Here is a 15,719-nt window from a genome sequence, read left to right as displayed (position 1 = left end):
CCTATATTTTCTTCTGGGAGCTTTACAGTTTCAGGTCTTTGTTTAAATCTTTAATTCATTTTGTGTTGAATTTTGTGTATAGTGTGGTCCACTTTTGTTCTCTTACATCTGGCTGTCCAGTTTTCCCAACATCTTGTCGAAGAAACTGCCTTTTCTCATTGTATACTTTTGGTCACTTTATCATAAATTGACTGCATATGTGTGGATTTATTTCTGGGCCCTCTATTCTGTCCCATTGACCTATGTGTCTGTTTTTAATGCCAATACCATACTGTTTTGATTACTATATCTTTGTACTGTAGTTTAAAATCACAAAGTGTGATGCCTCCAGCTTTGTTCTTTCTCAAGATTGCTTTGGCCACTCAAGATATTTTGTGGTTCCATAAAAATTTTAGGGTTGTTTGTTCTATTTCTGTGAAAAATGCTATGGGAATTTTGATAAAGATTGTGTTGAATATGTAGATTGCTTTGAGCAGTATGGATATCTTAATGCTATTATTTTTTTAAATACACGAGCACAGAACATCTTTGCATTTACTTGCTCCTTTTTCCATTTTTTCATCAGTTTCTTACAATTATCAGGTCTTTTACCTCTTTGGTTAAATTTATTCCTAAGTATTTTATTCCTTTTTGATGCAATTGTAAATGGGATTTTTTTCTTTAGTTGCTCTCTCTGATAGCTCATTATTAGTGTATAGAAATGAACAGACTTTTGCATATTGTTTTTCTATCCTGCAAGTTTACTGAATTCATTGATTAATTCTAAATTTTTTTTGGTGGAGTCTTTAGGATTTTCTATATATAACATCTGGCCATCTGCAAATACTGAGAGTGGGCAGTTCTACTTCTCCCTTTGCAGTTCGGATGCCTTTTCTTTGTTTTTCTTGCCTAATTGCTCAGACTAGGATAACCAATACTATGTTGAATAAAAGTGGTGAGAATGCATATCCTTGTCTTTTTTCTGATCTTAGAGGAAAAGCTTTCAGTTTTTCACCCTTAAGTAGGATGTTAGCTGTGGGCTTGTCATATATGGCCTTTATTATGTTGAAATACATTTCCTCTATGCCACTTCATTGAGAGATTTTATCATGAATGTGTGTTGAACTTTGTCAAATGCTTTTTCTGCATCTATTGAGATGACCTTATGATTTTTATCCTTAATTTTGTTAATGTAGTGTTATCACATTTATAGACTTGCAGATTTTGAACCATCCTTGCATCTCTGAAATAAATTCTCTTGACCGTAGTATATGAGAGGTGTGATGTACTGTTGAATTCAGCTTGCTAATCTGTTGAGGTTTCCTGCAACTATGTTCATTGAAGATATGGGTCTGTAATTTTCTTTTCTTGTAGTGTCCTTGTCTAGTTTTGGTATCAGGGTAATGCTGGCCTCACAAAATGAGTTTGAAAGTGTTCCCTCCTCTTCTACTTTTAGAAAGAGTTTGGGAAATATTGGTATCAATTCTCTTTTGAATGTTTGGTAGAATTCAGCCATCTGGCTATGGACTTTTGTTTGTGGGGATTTTTTTGATTACTGATTCACCCTACTTGTAATCTGTTCAGATTTTCTGTTGCTTCATGATTCAGTGTTGAAAGGTTGTATGTTTCTAGGAATTTATCCAATTCTTGTAGGTTGTCCAATTTCTTGGTGTACAGTTTTTCATAGTAGTCTCTTATGATTCTTTTAATTCTGTGGTAACAATTGTAGCATCTCCCCTTTCATTTCTGATTTTATTTATTTGAGTCCTCTTTCCTTTTATTGGTGAGTCTAGTTAAGGTTTGCCTATTTTGTTTATCGTTTTGAAAAACCAGCTTTTAGTTTCATTGATATTTACTATTGTCTTTTTAATCTCTATATTATTTATTTCTATTGTGACCTTTCTTATTGCCTTCCTTCTACCAGCTATGGGCTTACATAATTTTTTATTTTTATCCAGTTCCCTGAGGGGTAAAGTTAAGTTGTTTATTTTAGATCTCTCTTGTTTCTTGATGTAGGCATTTACTGCTATTAACTTCCCTCTTAGAACTGCTTTTGATGGATCCCATAAGTTTTGGTATGTTGTATTTCCATTTTAATTTTTCTCAAGGTATTTTTTATTTCTATTTTAATTTCTTCTTCACTCATTTGTTATTCAGTAGAATGTTCTTTAATTGCCACATATTTGTCAATTTTCCAGTTTTCTTCTTGTGTTGATTTCTAGTTTCATACCATTGTGGTTACAATAGATACTTGATATAATTTCAATCTCCTTAAATTTATTAAGACTCATATTTTGGACTAACGTATGATTTACCCAGAGAATGTTCCTTGTGCACGTGAGAAAAGTGTTATTCTGCTTATTTTAGATGAAATGTTCTATATACATCTATTAAGTCCATCTGATCTAATGTGTCATTTAAGGTCAATGTCTTCTTATTGATTATTTTTTGTTTGAATGATCTATCTATTGATGAAAGTGGGGTATTAAAAGTCTCCTACTATTATTGTATTGTCTATTTCACCATTTAGGCCTATTAATATTTGCTTTATATATTTAGGTGTTCCTATGTTGGGTCTATAAATATTTGCAAATGTTATATCCCCCACTGAATTGAACACTTTACCATTATATAATGACCTTCATTGTCTCCTATTGCAGTCTTTGTCTTAAAGTCTATTTTTTAGATGTAAGTATAGCTATGCCAATTTTCCTTTGAAACCATTTGCATGGAATATTTTTTCCCATTTCTTTACTTTCAGCTTGTGTGTCCTTACATCTGAAGTGAGTCTCCTATAGGCAGGATATAGAAGCATCTTTGTTTTTGTTTTTATTCAGTCATCCAGTGTATGTCTTTTGATTTGAGAAATTAGTCCATTCCATTTAAAGTAATTATTGGGGTGCATATACCTTTTCAAACTATGGTTTTCTCTGGATATGCCCAGGAGTGGGATTGCTGGAAAATATGGTAGCTCTATTTTTAGTTTTCTAAGAAACGTCCGTACTATTCTCCATAGTGGTTGTACCAATTCACATTCCCGCCAGCAGTGTGGAGGGTTCCCTTTTCTCCAAACCTTCTCCGGAATTTTTTATTTCTAGACTTTTTGTGATGGCCATTCTGACAGGTGTGAAGTGATATCTCACTGTAGTTTTGCTTTGTATTTCTCTGATAATTAGTGATGTTGAGCATCTTTTCATGTGCTTTTTGGCCATCTGTATGTCTTCTTTGAAGAAATGTCTATTTAGGTCTTGCACCTTTTTTGATTGGGTTGTTTGTTTGTTTCTTTTGTTATTGAGCTGAATGAGCTGTTTGTATATTTTGGAGATTAATCCCTTGTAAGTCACTTCATTTGCAAATATTTTCTTTAGTTCTGTGGGTTGTCCTTTCATTTTATTTATGATTTCCTTTGCTCTGCAAAATCTTTTAAGTTTAATTAGGTCACATTTGTTTATTTTTCTTTTTATTTCCGTTACTCTAGGAGGTGGATCCAAAAAGATACTGCTGCAATTTATATCAAAGAGTGTTCTGCCTATGTTTTCCTCTAAGAGTTTTATAGTATCCAGTGTGACATTTAGGTTGTTAATCCGTTTAGAATTTATTTTTGTGTATGGTGTTAGAGAATGTCCTAATTTCATTCTTTTACATGTAGCTGTCCTGTTTTCCCAACACCACTTATTGAAGAGACTGTCTTCTCCATTGTGCATTCTTGCCTCCTTTGTCATAGCTTAATTGACCATAGGTGCATGGGTTTATTTTTGGGCTCTTTATTCTGTTCCATTGATCTATATTTCTGTTTTTGTGCCAGTACCATACTGTTTTGATTATTGTAGTTTTGTAGTATAGTTTGAAGTCAGGAGCCTTCTTCTGCCAGTTCTGTTTTTCTTTCTCAAGATTATTTTGGCTATTTGGGGTCTCTTGTGTCTCCATATAAATGTTAAGACTTCTTGTTCTAGTTCTGTGAAAAATGTCATTGGTAATTTCATAGGGATTGCATTGAATCTGTAGATTGCCTTGGGTAGTTTAGTCATTTTGATAGTATTGAACATGGTATATCTTTTCATCTGTTTGTGTCATCTTCAATTTTTTCATCACTGTCTTACAGTTTTCAGAGTACAGGTCTCTTGCTTCCTTAGGTAGGTTTATTCCTAGGTATTTTATTCATTTTAATGTGATGGTGAATGGGACTGTTTCTTTAATTTCTCCTGATCTTTTGTTGTTACTGTATAGAAATGCAAGAGATTTCTGTGTGTTAATTTTGCATCCTGCAACTTTACCAAATTCATTGATGAGCTCTAGTAGTTTTCTGGTAGCATCTTTAGGATTTTCTATGTATGGTATCATGTCATCTTTAAATAGTGACAGTTTTACTTCTTTTCCAATTTGGATTCCTTTTATTTCTTTTTCTTTTCTGATTGCTGTGGCTAGAAAACCATAATTTGAAAAGATACATGCACCCCAATGTTCTCTGCAGCACTATTTACAATAGCCAAGACATGGAAGCAACATAAATGTCCATTGACAGAGGAATGGATAAAGAAGATGTGGTACATATATACAGTGGAATATTACTCAGCCATAAAAAAGAATGAAATAATGCCATTTGCAGCAACATGGATGGACCTAGAGATTATCATACTAAGTGAAGTAAATCAGACAGAGAAAGACAAATACCATATGTTATCACTTATATGTGGAATCTACAAAGATGATACAAATGAACTTAATTACAAAACAGAAACAGACTCACAAGCTTCTTAAACAAACTTATGGACCAAAGAGGAAATGTGGAGGGGGATATAGATAAATTAGGAGTTTTGGATTAACATATACACACTACTATATATAAAATAATCACAAGGACCTACTGTATAGCACAGGGAACTATACTCAACATTCTGTAATAACCTGTATGGGAAAGAATCTGAAAAAGAATGGATATATGTATAACTGTACAACTTTGTTATACACCTGAAACCAATGCAACATTGTAAATCAACTATATCCTAATATAAAATTAAAAAATAAATAGAATATGCAGATAATCTGAAAAAAATATTATTGATAGTTACATATGTACTGCCATTTTCTTAATTGTTTTCTGGCTGTTTTGTCATTTCTTTATTCCTTTCTTTTCTTGCTCTTCTTTTATTAATTGATGATTTTCTGTATTGGTATGATTTGATTCCTTTTCTGTATCTTTTGTATATTCACTATAGGTTTTTGCTTTCTGGTTACCATGAGGTTTACATAAAAAAACAAAAAAAAAAAACCAAACAAACATGAAAACATATTTCTAACAGTCTATTTTATGCTGATAACAACTCAAGTTTGAACACATTTTAGAGCTCTAAATTTTTATTCTCCTTCACATTTTAATTTTGTTGATGTCACAATTTACATTTTTAATCTTGTGCATCCATTAATAAATTATTGTACTGATAGTTATTTGTACTATTTTTGTCTTTTAACCTTCACACTAGCTTTGAAAGTGATTAATTCACCACGTTTGCAGCATCGGATTATTCTGCATTTTACTATATATTTACTTTTATCAGTGAGATTTATAATTTAATATGTTTTCCTGTTACTAATTAGCACATTTTTTCACCTTAAAGAATTCTTTTTAACATTTCTTGTAATTCTGGTCTAGTGGTGATAAACTCTTTTAGCTATTGCTTGTCTGGAAAACTTTTAATCTCTTCTTCAATTCTGAATGACAAGTATTTTGAGTAGTGTGTTCCTGGTTGGCAGGATGTTTTTTTCTCTCTGCATTCAGAGTATATTGTGCTCAATTCTAGCTTGCCAAGGTTCTGCTGAAAAATTGTAGGTACTCTTATGGTGGTTTCCTTGTACGTAACAAGTTGCTTTTGTTTCATTTTATTTTTGTTTTTTTGTCTTGTAGCTTTTTAAATTCTCTCCTTTTACTTTTGACTCTTTAATTATAATGTATCTTGGTGTGGGTCTCTTTGGGTTTATTTTATTTAGTGTTTTCTGAGCTTCCTGGATCTGAATGTCTGTTTCCTTCCCAAGGCTAGAGAAGATTTTAGGTGTTATTTTTTCAAATAGTTTTTCTGTATTTTTCTCTTATTTTTGTGGGACTTCTAAAACTAGAATGTTGGTCTACTTGATGTTGTTCTACAAGTTCCTTAAACTATCTTCACTTTTCAAATTCCTTTTGTTTTTTTGCTGCTCCAATTGGGTGAATTCTGCTGCCCAGACTTTGAGTTCACTGATCATTTCTTCTGCTTCACGTAGTCTGCTGTTGAACTTCTCTGGTATATATTTCAGTTCATTTATTATGTTCTTCAGCTCTGTGATTTCTTCTCTCTTTTTAAAAATTTATTTATTTGTTTGTTTATTTATTTATTTATTTATTTATGGCTGTGTTGGGTCTTTGTTGCTGCACACAGGCTTTCTCTAGTTGCGGCAAGCGGGGGGCTACTCTTCATTGCAGTGTATGGGCTTCTCATTGTGGTGGCTTCTCTTGTTGCAGAGCACAGGCTCTAGGCACATGGGCTTCAGTAGTTGTGGCACACAGGCTCAGTAGTTGTGGCACCCAGGCTCAGTTGCTCCACAGCATGTGGGATCTTCCTGGACCTGAGATCGAACCCGTGTCCCTTGCATTGGGGTAGCTCTGTGATTTCTGTTTGGTACTTTTTAATATTTTCTATGTTGGGGTGTTCATTATGTTTTACATCCTTCTCCCAAGTTCAGTAAGCATCTTTATGACCATTACTGTTAACTCTTTATCAGGTATATCACCTATTGCTATGCAAGCCCTTTAAGAAGTGTTTCTGTTTACTATAGACTTGTCTCAAGGATGCAAGACCTGTTAGATGCATAACTATAGATCTTGTGGTCTCAAATCTCACATTCAGGTTAAAAGTTGGATGGCAGATGTGGGGTTCAAACCCTTCAGTCCTCAAGGAAAAGATTGTGATTGTGAGCTCCCTCCTGATTATGTGTCACTGCACCAGGGGTGAGGTTTATGGTGAAATTGTGTCTTAGTCTCTCCATCCTGCTTCAATGTGGGTTTTTTCTTGTTCATCTGATGTATAGGAGTCACTCAGATTATTATTTTTTTAATTTTAAGAGGAAATTGTTTAATACATAGCTGTAAATTTGGTGTGTCTGTGGGAGAAGCTGAGTTTGGGATCCTGCTACATCATCGTCTTGAACTGGAACCTAGGATGACACTTTAAAACTTAAGTCTATTCATCTCAGTCCATCACTTAAAATCCTCCAATATTTCCCCATCTCACTAAGAGTAAAAACCAAAGTCCTTACAATAATCTACAATGTTCTAAAATGTTCTCTGTTATTTCTGTGACCTTATTAGGTTCTGTTATCTTACATGTTTAGTCTGCTCCAAATATACTGTTTTCCTCACCACTTTGTAAGCACACAAGACATGTTCCTGCTTCAGTTGTCTCCATCCAGGATGTTTTCTTTCAGATATTTCCCATAATCCCAGGTCTTTAATCAAATGACACATTTTCTCTGAGACTTTTCTTGACCACCTTTTCTAAAATTGCAAATTACTGATATTTTCTACAGTCTGTATAATTTTACCTTTTACAGAATATCATAAAAATCAAATTATAAATTATGTAGCCTCTTCAGGCTGACTTTTTTTTTTTTTTTTTTTTTTGGCGGTACGCGGGCCTCTCACTGTTGTGACCTCTCCTGTTGTGGAGCACAGGCTCCAGACACGCAGGTCCAGTGGCCATGGCGCACGGGCCCAGCCACTCCACGGCATGTGGGATCCTCCCGGACCGGGGCGTGAACCCGTGTCCCCTTCATCGGCAGGCCGACTCTCAACCACTGCACCACAAGGGAAGCCCAGGCTGACTTCTTTTACTTTGAAATATGCACCTAAGTTTGACCTGTGTCTTCTTTGGCTTGTTAGCTCATTTCTTTATATTGATAAATAATATCCCATTGTATGAATGTATCACATTTTTTTCAACCATTCACCTATTGGAGGACTTATTTGCTGCTTCTAGTGTGTGGTGATTATGAATAAGACTGTTATAACATTCTCATACAGTTTTATGTGTAGACACAAATTTTTCAGTTAGTTTGGCAAATATATGTCTATAGTTTCTTTCCTTATAATGTCATTAAGTAGTTTTGGTACTGGAGTAATACTTGCTTCATAAAATGATTTGAAAAGTTTTCTCTTTTCTATTTCCTGAAAGAGATTGTACAGAATTGGTATGATATCTTACTTAAATGTTTGGTAGAATTCACCAGTGAAACTATGTCTTCTGACGTTTCCTCTTTTGGGAGGTTTATATCTATTAATTCATTTTATTTAATAGATATAGGGCTATTCAGTTTATCTATCTCTCCTTGAGTGAGTTTTGATAGATACCAAGTTGTTAATAATACCCTCTAAGTATGCTTTAATGTTCATGAGATGAGTAGTGTTATCCCGTTTCATTGCTGATATTGGTAATTTGTATATTGTTTCTCTCTCTTTTTTTTCTTAACATGCCTAGCTAGAAGTTTATCAGCTCTATTTAGCTAATTTATATGTTTCCTTTCATCTGCTGGTATAGGTTTAATTTACACTTTTTATATAGTTTTTAATGTGGAAGTTTAGGTTATTGATTTAATCTTTCTACTTTTCTAATAAATACATTTAAACATAAATATGTTTAAGCACAGCTTTCACTGGATCCCAAACATTTTAATATGTTGTTTCCATTTTAATTCAAAATATTTTAAATTATCTTTAATTTTATTTAATTTCTCTCTTCTTTGATCTATGATTTATTTTGTACTATGTCATGTAATTGCAAATATTTGGCAATTTCCAAACTATTCTTTGTTACTGATCTCTACTTGAATTCTGCTCTGGTCTAAGAACATATTTTATATTATTTCTCTATGTTTAGGTTTGTTAAGATGTGTTTGATGGCACTGAGTATAGTCTATTTTGACAAGAATTCATGTGAGCTTTAAAAAAATGTGGATTCTTCTGTTGTTAGATGGAATATTCTATAATGTCAGTTAGACCAAGTTGATTGATAATACTGTTTTGGTTATCTCTATTTTATCCTACCCCACATTATCTATCAGTTACTCTAAGAGGATGTTGATGACTAACTATAATAGTGGACTTTTCTATTCCTCCTCTCAGTTCTCTCAGTTTTGCCTCATGTATTTTGCACTCTGTTTTTAGGTACATAAACATTTAGTAGTGTTTTCACTTTTTTAATAATCGACCTTTTTAAAAAAATATGTAGTGTCCCTCTTTATCCCTGATAACTTTTCTTATTCTGGATGCAGTCTCCTTAGTCTGAAATTGATATAACTAGTCCTGCATTCTTTAACCATCCCTCTGTTTTACCCTATGTGAGTATTTATATTTAATGTGGAATTCTTGTAAATATTTTATAGTGGAGTGTTGTTTTTTTTTTTTTCCAGTCTAATCTGGCTATCTCTGTCTCTTACCTGCTGTGTTTAGACCCTTAACATTTTAAGTGTTTATTGATGTATTTAGATATTAATTCTACCATTTTTGTCCCTTTTTAGTTGTTGTGTTTTTTCTCCTGTTTTTCTGTATTCACTAGTTTTAATGGAGCATTTTATATGATCCAATTATTTCTCCTCTCTTGGAATATCATTAATAATTCTTTTTTAAAAAACATTTTTAGTGATTTCATTATAGTTTATAGTATACATTTTTAAATACTCTAAATTCATCTTGAAATAACACTGGTACTTAATGCATAGTGCAGTTATAATCGAGTATTTTCTATTCCTCCCTCTTGTTTCTTACGACATTGTTGTCATTCATTTACTTCTCCACATGCTAAAATCACCCATACATTGTTAGTCATATTGCCTACCATTATCATTTAGATTGATTATGAATAATAAATAATTTTACCTTTATTCCTTCTTTGATATTAATTTCTTTATGTATATTTTGTTTATGACCTATATAATTTTTCTTCTTCCTGAGGACTGTTTTTTCTTCTTTTCATTTTTTTCAGAGAGGTTCTACCGGTGATGAATTTTCTCAGGTTTTGTTTTTCTGAGGAAGTCTTTGTTTATCTTTCACTTTTGATGCATAATTTCACTGGATATAAATTCTGGGTTGGTAGGGTTCTTTTTCTTTTCTTTTTTTTTTTTACATTTTTTCTTTCAAAATTTAAAGACTTCACTCAGCTCCCTTATTGCATGCACTATTTTTGACTAGACCCCTGTTATTATTCATATTCTTGTTCTTGTATTGGTAACAGAACCACTCCACTGGCTTCTTCAAGATTTTTACTTTGTCTTTGGTTTATTGCAGTTTGTATACAATTTACGTGTGTGTGTGTTTGTGTGTGTGTGTGTGTGTGTGTGTGTGTGTTTTATATCTGTCCTGAATACTTAGTAGTTTCTGACCTTCCTGGATTGGTGGTTTGGTGTCATTGATTTTAGACAGAATATTGTTGACCTTGGCCTTTTTTAATGCAATTTGACAATCTGTGTTTTAACTAGCTCTTTAAACTTCACCTTTGATATGATATATATTGATATATTTAGATTAAATTCTACCATCTTTGTAACTGTTTTATATATTTTGCTCTTTTAAATTGATTTTTTCTGCTTTTCTGCCATTATTACTTTTTTCCTTTGAATTTCAGTTTTAAAAATTAACTAATTTTCAATTCACTAATTCTTTAATGGCTATATTGAGTCTACCAAATCTGTTAAATACTTTATTGATTTCTGTTACCAGGAGTTTTCATTTCTAGTTTTTCCTTTTGATTCTTATAATTTCTATTTCTTTGCAATCATTATTCACTTAATATTACATGTATTCTACTTTTTCCTTTAAAATTCTTAGCATATTACTCATAATTAGTTTAAATCCCTTTTGTGATAATCCCAACATCTGTGTCACTTCTGAATCTGGTTCTAATGCTTGATTTAGCTCTTTGGATTTTGTTTTTCTTAACGTTTTGCATATCTCGCAATATTTTCCTGAACATTTGAAGAGGTGTATTGAGAAATAGGTAGTGAGGTAAATAGGCCCCCAATGAGCTAATTTTTATTAATCTGGATATGAGTTGGACTGTGTTTAATGTTTGTTGTAGTTATAGGTATTGAAGTTTCAGATTCCCCTAGTATCTTTGTTTTGGTCTTCTCTCTTGAATTTCTTGCTTCCCTTTGTACTACTGCTCACAGAAATTCTGTGTCTTGCAGCTCTTACAGCTGTAAGCCATGGTTATAATTCTAGAGGATTGTTGGTGTAGTGGTAGAGTATGGGTGACAGAGAGCTTTCCACAGTCTTCTGATTAAAGCTTCATCTTTTAGTGGGCCTGTGACTCAGATTATGGTCTTTACAAGTATTTCTCTCTCTCCTTCAGAATAGTCCCCCCCACCTTTCTACCTCTTAGTCCTTTTCTGGCTGTGATATGTTTAATCTCTTTTCTTGAATCCTTGTTCCGTGTTGACTATTTGTTTTCTTTAAGTAATACAGTAAGACTGAAGGAGCCTAAAGTAGGACAGAATTCCTTTCACCAGCTAGGAAAAAGGTTTCATTGTTGTTGTCTCACAAATTCCTTGCCTCTAGAGATTAAGTCCTTGTTAGAGAGGTGTCTTGGAGGATTTCACTATGGTAAGGCCAGGGTCAAGAAAGAATCTTTCTCAGATCCTCATCAGGAACCCCTGGTAGGATTCAAAGGAAGAGTGTGGAGATCCCCAATGACCACAGCCTCTCTGGGAATTTCTCATTCTCATACTATTCTGCACTCAGCTTCCAGTAATTCAACATAAGTATCTAAGTGTTCCCACTAGTTTATGTCTGCCAGTACCTTCTGCACCTGGTAAGCAATTATTGGGTAGTTACATATATCTCTAGATTCCCTAGTCTCTCCAAAATTTAGAGTGACAGTTTTCTCTGCTGTGTCATTTCTCTGAGGTGTCCATGAAGAGTTGTGGATTTTCAGTTTGTACAGAATTTTCTTGATATGGGATAGGAATGAAAAGTTTTATGCTTTCTACATGTTGGAGCTAAAATTGAAATTCCTCATGCATTCAATCTGGGGAAAATATGTATGTGAATATGAGCTGACAAGACTTGTGTCACAGAAGAATTGTATCCATTCATTACTCTGGACCTTTATGAATTACTGTAGAAAGGTACCATAATGGGGGAATCAGAAAATAGAACAGTGACAGCCATGATCCAGGCACTGAGCCTAGTCATCAGGATATAGCAATGCTATGGGAGGCTTAAAAATCAGAAGGCAGAGCTGTCTGGGATCAGCAGTTTAGAAGGTAGTACTGAGAAACTCAGAAAGTAGAAACAAAAAAGTCAGGTTAATACTCAAAAAATTTTTAGAGTTAAAAAACACAGGTGTAGGACTTTCCATCTCTGAAGTTTTTTCTTTAAATAGATATAGATCACAGAAAATATACTATTTGGAGATAGGTCAGAGTGGATGGTTTTTCTCATTTCATAACATAGTGCAGAATGCTACAGATAACAGTAATTTCTTTTTTTTTAAGTTTTTTTTGATGTGGACCATTTTTATACTCTTTATTGAATTTGTTACAATAGTGCTTCTGTTTTACTTTTTCTTTTTTCTTTTTGGCTGTGAGGCAAGTGGGATCCTAGCTCCCCAACCAGGGATCAAACCTGCACTCCCTGCATTGGAAGGCAAAGTCTTAACCACTGGACCACCAGGGAAGTTCCAGTAATTTATTTCTCGAAAGTATTAATTTTACAGTGTATATTTCAAATACAGACTTCTAGAATTTTCTAAGCTTCTCTTTATAGGAGATATTAATTTAAATATCAAAATGACATAATTCAGGAATACTGTTTTTCTCATACTTAAATACAGGTTAGTATCTTTAACACTTCAAATTATCCAGTATGGGAGATTCATCATAATTCTATACATTATCCAATTAATTTGATTAAAAATACAAGATACATGGGACCATAGTACATTAACATTCTGTTTATCTAATTATTTCCCCAAACTTCTGGTTTAAATTGTTCTCAGCAAAATGGTCACTAACATTGAATTTAAAACAATATTATTATTATTTTACTCACATCACTGTGTCATTGGTCAAAGCAGTCATACAATCAACTGGGTCATTCCATCACTGGATGACTTGAATAATATATATATATATATTTTATACAGCAGGTTCTTATTAGTCATCAATTTTATACACATCAGTGTATACATGTCAATCCCAATTGCCTAATTCATCACACAACCACCCCCACCTCGTACTGCTTTCCCTGCTTGGGGTCCATATGTTTGTCCTCTATATCTGTATCTCAATTTCTGCCCTGCAAACTGGTTCATCTGTACAATTTTTTTAGGTTCCACATATATGCGTTAATATACGATATTTGTTTTTCCCTTTCTGACTTCCTTCACTATGTATGACAGTCTCTAGATCCATCTACGTCTCAATAAATGACCCAATTTCTTTCCTTTTTATGGCTAATACTCCATTGTATATATGTACCACATCTTCTTTATCCAATCATCTGTTGACAGGCATTTAGGTTGCTTCCATGACCTGGCTATTGTAAATAGTCCTGCAATGAACATTGGGGTGCATGTGTCTTTTTGATTTATGGTTTTCTCTGGGTATATGCCCAGTAGTGGGATTTCTGGATCATATGGTAATTCTATTTTTAGATTTTTAAGGAACCTCCATACTGTTCTCCATAGTGGCTGTATCAATTTACATTCCCACCAACAGTGCAAGAGGGTTCCCTTTTCTCTACACCCTTTCCAGCATTTGTTGTTAGTAGATTTTCTGATGATGCCCATTCTAGCTGGTGTGAAGTGATACCTCATTGTAATTTGATTTGCATTTCTCTAATAATTAGTGATGTTGAGCAGCTTTACATGTGCTTCTTGGCCATCTGTATGTCTTCTTTGGAGAAATTTCTATTTAGGTCTTCTGCCCATTTTTGGATTGGGTTGTTTTTTTTTTAATATTGAGCTGCATGAGCTGTTTATATATTTTGGAGATTAATCCTTTGTCCATTGATTCATTGGCAAATATTTTCTCCAATTCTGAGGGTTATCTTTGTGTCTTATTTATGGTTTCCTTTGCTGTGCAAAAGCTTTGAAGTTTCATTAGGCCCCATTTGTTTATTTTTGTTTTTATTTCCATAACTCTAGGGGGTGGATCAAAAAAGATCTTGCTGTGATTTACGTCAAAGAGTGTTCTTCCTATGTTTTCCTCTAAGAGTTTTATAGTGTCCAGTCTTATATTTAGGTCTCTAATCCATTTAGAGTTTACTTTTGTGTTTGGTGTTAGGGTGTTCTTATTTCAATCCTTCACATGTAGCTGTCCAGTTTTCCCAGAACCACTTATTGAAGAGACTGTCTTTTCTCCATTGTGTATCCTTGCCTCTTTGTCATAGATTAGTTGACCAAAGGTGCATGGGTTTATCTCTGGGCTTTCTATCTTGTTCCATTGATCTATATTTCTGTTTTTGTGCCAGTACCATATTGTCTTGATTATTGTAGCTTTATAGTATAGTCTGAAGCCAGGGAGTCTGATTCCTTCAGCTCCGTTTATTTCCTTCACTACTGTTTTGGCTATTCGGGGTCTTTTGTGTCTCCATACAAATTTTAAGAATTTTTGTTCTAGTTCCATAAAAAATGTATTGGTAATTTAATAGGGATTGCATTGAATCTGTAGATTGCTTTGGATAGTATAGTCATTTTCACAATATTGATTCTTTCAATCCAAGAACATGGTATATCTCTCCATCTGTTGGTATCATCTTTAATTTCTTTCATTAGTTTCTTATAGTTTTCTGTATACAGGCCTTGTGTCTCCCTACGTAGGTTTATTTCTAGGTATTTTATTCTTTTTGTTGCAATGGTAAATGGGAGTGTTGCCTTAATTCAGACTTTTCACCATTAGTGTGTAGGAATGCAAGAGAACTCTGTGCATTAATTTTGTATCCTGCAACATTACCAAATTCATTGATTAGCTCTAGTAGTTTTCTGGTGGCATCTTTAGGATTCTATATATATAGTATCATGTCATCTGCAAACAATGACAGTTTTACTTCTGCTTTTCCAATTTTTATTCTTTTTATTTCTTTTTCTTCTCATTGCCATGGCTAGGACTTCCAAAGCTATGTTGAATAATAGTGACAAGAGTGGACATCCTTGTCTTCTTCCTGATCTTAGAAGAAATGTTTTCATTTTTTCACCATTGAGAATGATGTTTGCTGTGGGTTTTTCATATATGGCCTTTATTATGTTGCGGTAGGTTGCCTCTATGCCCACTTTCTGGAGAGTTTTTATGATAAATCGGTGTTCAATTTTGTCAAAATCTTTTCCTGCATCTATTGAGATGATCATATGGTTTTTATTCTTCAATTTGTCAATATGGTGAATCACATTGATTGATTTGCATATATTGAAGAATCCTTGCATCCCTGGTATTAATCCCACTTGATCATGGTGTATGATCCTTTTTATGTGTTGTTGGATTCTGCTTGCTAGTATTTTATTGAGGATTCTTGCATCTATATCCATCGGTGCTATTGGTCTGTAATTTTCTGTTTTTGTAGCATCTTTGTCTGGTTTTGGCATCAGGGTGATTCTGGCCTCATAGAATTAGTTTGGGAGTGTTCCTTCCTCTGCAATTTTTTGGAAGAGTTTCAGAAGAATGGGTGTTAGCTCTTCTTTAAATGTTTGATAGAATTCACATGTGAAGCCACCTGGTCCTGG

Source organism: Orcinus orca, chromosome 4 (assembly GCF_937001465.1).
Source record: "Orcinus orca chromosome 4, mOrcOrc1.1, whole genome shotgun sequence".
Taxonomy (NCBI): domain Eukaryota; kingdom Metazoa; phylum Chordata; class Mammalia; order Artiodactyla; family Delphinidae; genus Orcinus; species Orcinus orca.
This window is presented reverse-complemented; position numbering follows the sequence as displayed.